This window comes from Triticum aestivum, chromosome 4A (genome assembly GCF_018294505.1).
Source record: "Triticum aestivum cultivar Chinese Spring chromosome 4A, IWGSC CS RefSeq v2.1, whole genome shotgun sequence".
Taxonomy (NCBI): Eukaryota; Viridiplantae; Streptophyta; class Magnoliopsida; order Poales; family Poaceae; genus Triticum; species Triticum aestivum.
This window is the reverse complement of record NC_057803.1, coordinates 312,388,580-312,394,771: the sequence shown is the minus strand read 5'-3', so window position 1 is coordinate 312,394,771 and position 6,192 is coordinate 312,388,580.

Genomic DNA, 6,192 nt, shown 5'->3' with positions numbered 1-6,192 from the left:
ACCTGCTCCGTCGCCCCGCCGCTGCATGCCTCCGTCGCCGGCCACCGGCTCCGTCATTCCTCGCCTGCGACTGCATCTCCCGCCGGACTTCGTCTGCGCCGTCATCGCGGAGCCGCCCCCGTGCCTCCACGCCACAACTGCTGCTGCGCCTCCCGCCTAGCTCGCCGGCGCGCGCCGCCGAGGGAAGCTCCGCCGTGCAGGAGCAGCTCCGGCTACAGCTCCGGCCGCCGTCCCGGCCAGATCAGGCCGCGCCGCGCCCAGATCCAGCAGCTCCGACCACTGCGGACCTCGCCGGATCCAGCCCCCACGTCTTCCTCCTCGCCGGATCCAGGCGCCCCCTCGCCGGATCCCTCTTCTCCGGTCGTCTCCCCGCTCTCCGGTGACCCTCCAACGAGATCCGGCCCTGCCTCGACTTCCGTGCCAAAGTCAACCCTAGACCCGGAGGGTAAAATTCCACTAAGTCCCCAGTATTTTTGGCATTTTTCATCGCATCGCAACTCATCATCCGTGGCTCCGATTCGTGCGTGTAGCATATCAAAATGTTCGTCTCGACGATTACATCATTTCATCTCATTGCATCATTTTCATTTGATCTCATCTTGATGCCCGAAATGTCATTGGAAGAGGGCTATGTGAGTATTTTGTCAGATCTGTTTCTGCGAATAGCTATTTGTCATTTGTGCCATGATTAATGTGTGCATGCTATGATCCTGAACTCTACATGTGTTTTGTTATATGCCATGCCATGTTACAGAGGTGCTTGCCTTGTATTTTTGTGATATTTGTGGTGACCAGCACAATCTTGCAAAGTAGCGTAATGGGTAATGCTGATTCCAGGGACTTCGAATTTCACAAAGTCCTTGTCCTGTTTTTGTTGTTATGCCATATGCTCATGTTGTTTCCTAGTGATCCCTGCCTCTTTTGAGGATGATCAGTAAGGATGTTTTGTTAACATTGTGGTGCTCTATGCATCCATGTCTTTGTTTGCATATATGGAGCACCCTAGCTTGAATCAATCGAGCTCTACTTTTGCTATATCGTGAATCCTGGCAGATTGTTGACTTGTTAGCGATTTTGCTGAGGATGTTGCTATTGATCTGTGCATGCTATGATGTTGTTATTGCCATGTCTAGCTCCTATGCCATGTCTTCTTGATGTATGTATGCTTAGCTTTTCATGCCATGCTCTGTAGCGAGTGCATCGAGCTCGTAAACATGCCTACTCGTTAACTGATTTGCATGCTCTAGTTTTTCACTAAGTCTGAATTTGTTTATGTTTTTGCCATGTTCACATGCTTGCAATTGTATTTTCTGATCCCTTTTGGCTCAAGGTCACTAAGGGACTTTCGTTAAGTGTTTGGATTAGCTTCATGCCATGCCTTGCCTTGCCATGATATGTTCTTGTAGCATGTAGTTTTCATGCTCTAAAGTGTGCTTCCTGATGATAAATTCCTGACATGTTATTTCACTAAGTCTGAAACCTGTTATCATTTGCACTTCTGCCATGCTTGTTTGAACCTGTTAATGGATGAATTAGCCGTAGCTCAGTGTTCGTCTTTTGTCAACCATCTTGAGTGGACCCCTGCCATTTATTTTTTTGCAATGTTTGAGTGCTGTAGCATATTTATCTTGATGCATTTAGCGGGTCACTTGTTGATTATCGCAGACCGGTGCCATATTTGTTTTGCTTGCCATTTCCAAACCGTGCATCCGATTCCGGTGATCTTTATATCGATTTCAACCGAAATCACCTCACCTTTCGAGTCGCACCCTTGGATTTCCAAGTTGAGGCCAGGTTCAATCATTACTTTCCAAATCATGCATATGCACCGCATACCGCATCCCGCATATCATACCATGGTCATGTGTGGTTTGTTTACTATGTTGTGTGCTTCTTTCTGGTGTTGCTTCTTCGGGTTGGTTCCGGTAATGTCACATTTGTGATGACCCGTTCGTCTACGTCTGTTTGTCTTCTTCATGGACTCATTCTTCTTCCTTGCGGGATTTCAGGCAAGATGACCATACCCTCGAAATCATTTCTATCTTTTCTTGCTAGTTGCTCGCTCTTTTGCTATGCCTATGTTGCGATACCTACCACTTGCTTATCATGCCTCCCATATTGTTGAACCAAGCCTCTAACCCACCTTGTCCTAGCAAACCGTTGTTTGGCTATGTTACCGCTTTGCTCAGCCCCTCTTATAGCGTTGTTAGTTGCAGGTGAAGATTGGAGCTTGTTCCTTGTTGGAACATGGATATTTTGTTGGGATATCACAATATCTCTTATTTAATTAATGCATCTATATACTTGGTAAAGGGTGGAAGGCTCGGCCTTATGCCTGGTGTTTTGTTCCACTCTTGTCAACCTAGTTTCCGTCATATCGGTGTTATGTTCCCGGATTTTGCGTTCCTTACGCAGTTGTGTTATAATGGGAACCCCTTGACAGTTCGCTTTGAATAAAACTCCTCCAGCAAGGCCCAACCTTGGTTTTACCATTCTCCACCTAGCCTTTTCTTTTCCCTTGGGAGTCGCGCTCTCGAGGGTCATCATTATTTTAACCCCCCCGGGCCAGTGCTCCTCTGAGTGTTGGTCCACCTTGTCAGCTGCCGGTGGCCACCAGGGGCAACTCTCGGCTGGCCTACCGGAAGTTTGGAAAATCTGGTGTGCCCTGAGAACGAGATATGTGCAGCTCCTATCAGGATTTGTCGACACATTCGGGTGGCTTTGATGGTCTTGTTTTACCATTGTTGAAATGTCTTGTAACTGGGATTCTGAGTCTGATCGGGTCTTCCCGCTAGAAGGAATATCCTTCATTGACCGTGAGAGCTTGTGATGGGCTAAGTTGGGACACCCCTGCAGGGATTTGAACTTTTGAAAGCCGTGCCCGCCGTTATGGGCAGATGGGAATTTGTTAATGTCCGGTTGTAGAAAACCTGAAGTTGACCTGAATTAAAATACATCAACCGCGTGTGTTACCGTGATGGTCTCTTTCCGGCGGAGTCCGGGAAGTGAACACGGTGTTGGAGTTATGTTTGACGTAGGTTGTTCTAGGATCACTTCTTGATCATAGTTTCTCGACCGTGCTTTGCCTTCTCTTCTCGCTCTCATTTGCGTATGTTAGCCACCATATATGCTAGTCGCTTGCTGCAGCTCCACATCATACCTTTACCTTACCCATAAGCTTAAATAGTCTTGATCGCGAGGGTGTGAGATTGCTGAGTCCCCGTGACTCACAGATACTTCCAAAACCAGCTTGCAGGTGCTGAGGTTACCGTCCAGATGACGCAACCAAGTTCAAGGAGGATCTCGATGAAGATCTTCTCCTTTGTGTTGTTTCGTTCTAGTTGATCAGTAGTTGAGCCTAGTTGGGGTCGATCGGGGATCTGTGTAGCATTTGGGGTAATCTTCTTTTATTTTGGTTCCGTAGTCGGACCTTGATTGTATCTGGATGATGTAATGCTTTATTCATGTAATTGTGTGAAGTGGCGATTGTAAGCCAACTATGTATCTCTTTCCCTTATGTATTACATGGGATTGTGTGAAGATTACCTCACTTGCGACATTGCTTTCAATGCGGTTATGCCTCTAAGTCGTGCTTCGACACGTGGGAGATATAGCCGCATCAGGGCGTTACACCAACCATAGAGCATGACCCTGTATTGAAGTTTAAGTCGACAGATGACACTAAGATGATTGATTTTGTTCCTGGCGATTCATATAAATAGTTTAGTATCAGTGCTAATCCAGATCCGAAATAGGAAAGCGCGCTCATCGAGTTCATCTGTGAGAACCGGGGCAGCTTTGCATGGAAGCCTTCAGATATGCCAGGTGTACCGAGGGAACTCGCTGAGCACACTCTCAATATTGATCCAAAGTTTAAACCGGTCAAGCAATTCCTTCATTGCTTTAATGAGGAGAGACGTAAGGCCATTGGTGAAGAAGTGGCTTGGCTCTTGGCAGCTAGGTTCACTGTTGAAGTTTTTCATCTTGAATGGTTGGCTAACCCGATGCTGGTACTTAAGAAAAAGGGTACTTGGCGCATGTGTGTGGATTACACAGACCTTAATAAGGCCTGGCCGGCTGATCACTACAAAAAAAGACACATCCATGACATTTTCGGCCCAACGAAAAAAAATTATGTCATACTTATGACACTTCTATGACGATAATTGTGACAAAACCCGGTATCATCATAGATGTGATGGGCTCCTACTTCTATGACAAAAAATCTTGACATAAAATGGGCTTTTCGTCCTGGGCGGGTCGGAGACGCAGCTGCATGACATTCTTTGGGTCGTCCATGATGGAAAAAACCATGGTAGAAGCGATGGAGAGGAAAATATCGGGGTGTTCCCGGTTACGGTGGGTGGTCGGGGCTAAGCGATGCTCGGAGGTTTGCGCGTTTCTCTTGTACAGGCACGTGCGTGGGTGCGAGGCGTTGGGCTCTAACTGAACCCGAGCGAGGCATTCGCCTACTGAACCCGAGCAATTGCACTGCAGGCTACGCTTTACTGAACCCGAGCGATCGATCGATGGTTGTTAATTGAACCCGGTCGAGTGATTCCTTCGCTACTACTGCTAACTGAAGCCAATCGATATTGCCTCTGGATTAACAGTGAGCGTTGCTGGGGGTTTTGGATGAATATTTCCCGGTGGGGGTGGATGAACAGGACCCCGTGGTGTTGCCTCTGGATGAACAGGACCCCGATCGATGCAGCCGGTTGGGGATGGATGAACAGGACCCCGTGGAGGGCTGGATGAATAGTAGACAGTGCAGGGCTGGATGAATAGTAGCCCGTGGAGGGGTGGTTGAATAGGAGCCCGTGGAGAGGGCTGGTTGAACAGTAGCCAGTGGAGTAGCGCGCGGTGGAGGCTAGATGAACAGGAGCCCGTGGATGAACAGTCGCAGGTGGAGGCTGGAGGAGGTCGACGGTGGATGAACAGTAGCACGTGGAGGCTACAGGGGGTCGTCGGTGGAGATGAATAGTATCCCGTGGAGTCCCGTTTCGCGGTATGCCACACCCCTCCTGATGAACAGGACCCCTGTTTCGACCGTAGCGCTCCAACACAAGTCGGTTTCCTCCGTTTTGCGGTACGCCACAGCCCTCCTAATGAACAGGACCACAGTGTCGACCGTAGGAGGTCTATTTCCTCTGTTTTGCGGTACGCCAGACCCCTCCCAATGAACAGGATCCCGTTTCGACTATGGCCGGTCGAACACAAGGTCGTTTCCTCTGTTCTGCAGTACGCCAGGCCTCGTTTCCATCAGCTGTTCCGTCCAAGCCGGTTGGCTCCCACGCATTTCGTTGCCTCCCGATGAACATGATGCATTCTGTTGCCTCGCCATGAACACGACGACGCTGGGTTTTTTTGCGGGAACAACGACGCAGTTTCTCCATTCCGACCCAGCCATGTACACGAGCACTGGCCATACGTATGCGTGAGTAGGCGTTCGAGACCCCGCCGGTATGTACGTACGTGGTCGTATTTTCTTTCTTGCACATGGGACATTGTACGTAGGTGTACATGCTACATGTGCCTCTCTACTACGACACGTGCGTGCCTCTACATCGACCAGTATGTACGTACACGTTCGCGACCAGAATGACAACGTTACGTACGCTTCGACCAGGTGGGTCCCGACTGTCAGGCACTTCCTTGCATGCAAGATGTAGCTGGTAGGTCCTAGCAGTCAGGGGGGCGAATCGTTTTTTTTTTTGCTCGGACGCACTTCCTTGCGTGCGAAGATGTAGCTGGTAGGTCCCAACAATCAGGGGGGAAATGTTTTTTCATGAAATACGGTTGCCTGTCCGGTGGGTCCCTACTGTCAGGTGGAGGAATCATTATTTTCCGCATAATAAGGAGGCACTTCCTTGCTGCGGCCATGGACCCAGCTGTCAGCCTCTCCACGTATAGTTCACGTCCGATGAAAGCTGTTCCTTGACCACGTTGACCACACCGCGCCGAGAGCACCAGGGGGGTGAATGACGGCGAGGCCTAGGAAGGGGACGACGCAGAGCCGGGGAAGACGCTGTAGTGGATGCCCACGCGTAGAGGAGTATGAGGGTTCACTGGTTCGCTGCGGTGTAAGGCTGTCGTCGCCGCAGAATAACAGGGGGTGTGGGTGAGTAGAGGGATGGCCTGGCCAGCGGTGCGAGTAGTAGGAGGCGGTGAGGCCTCCGCGGCATCGCAACT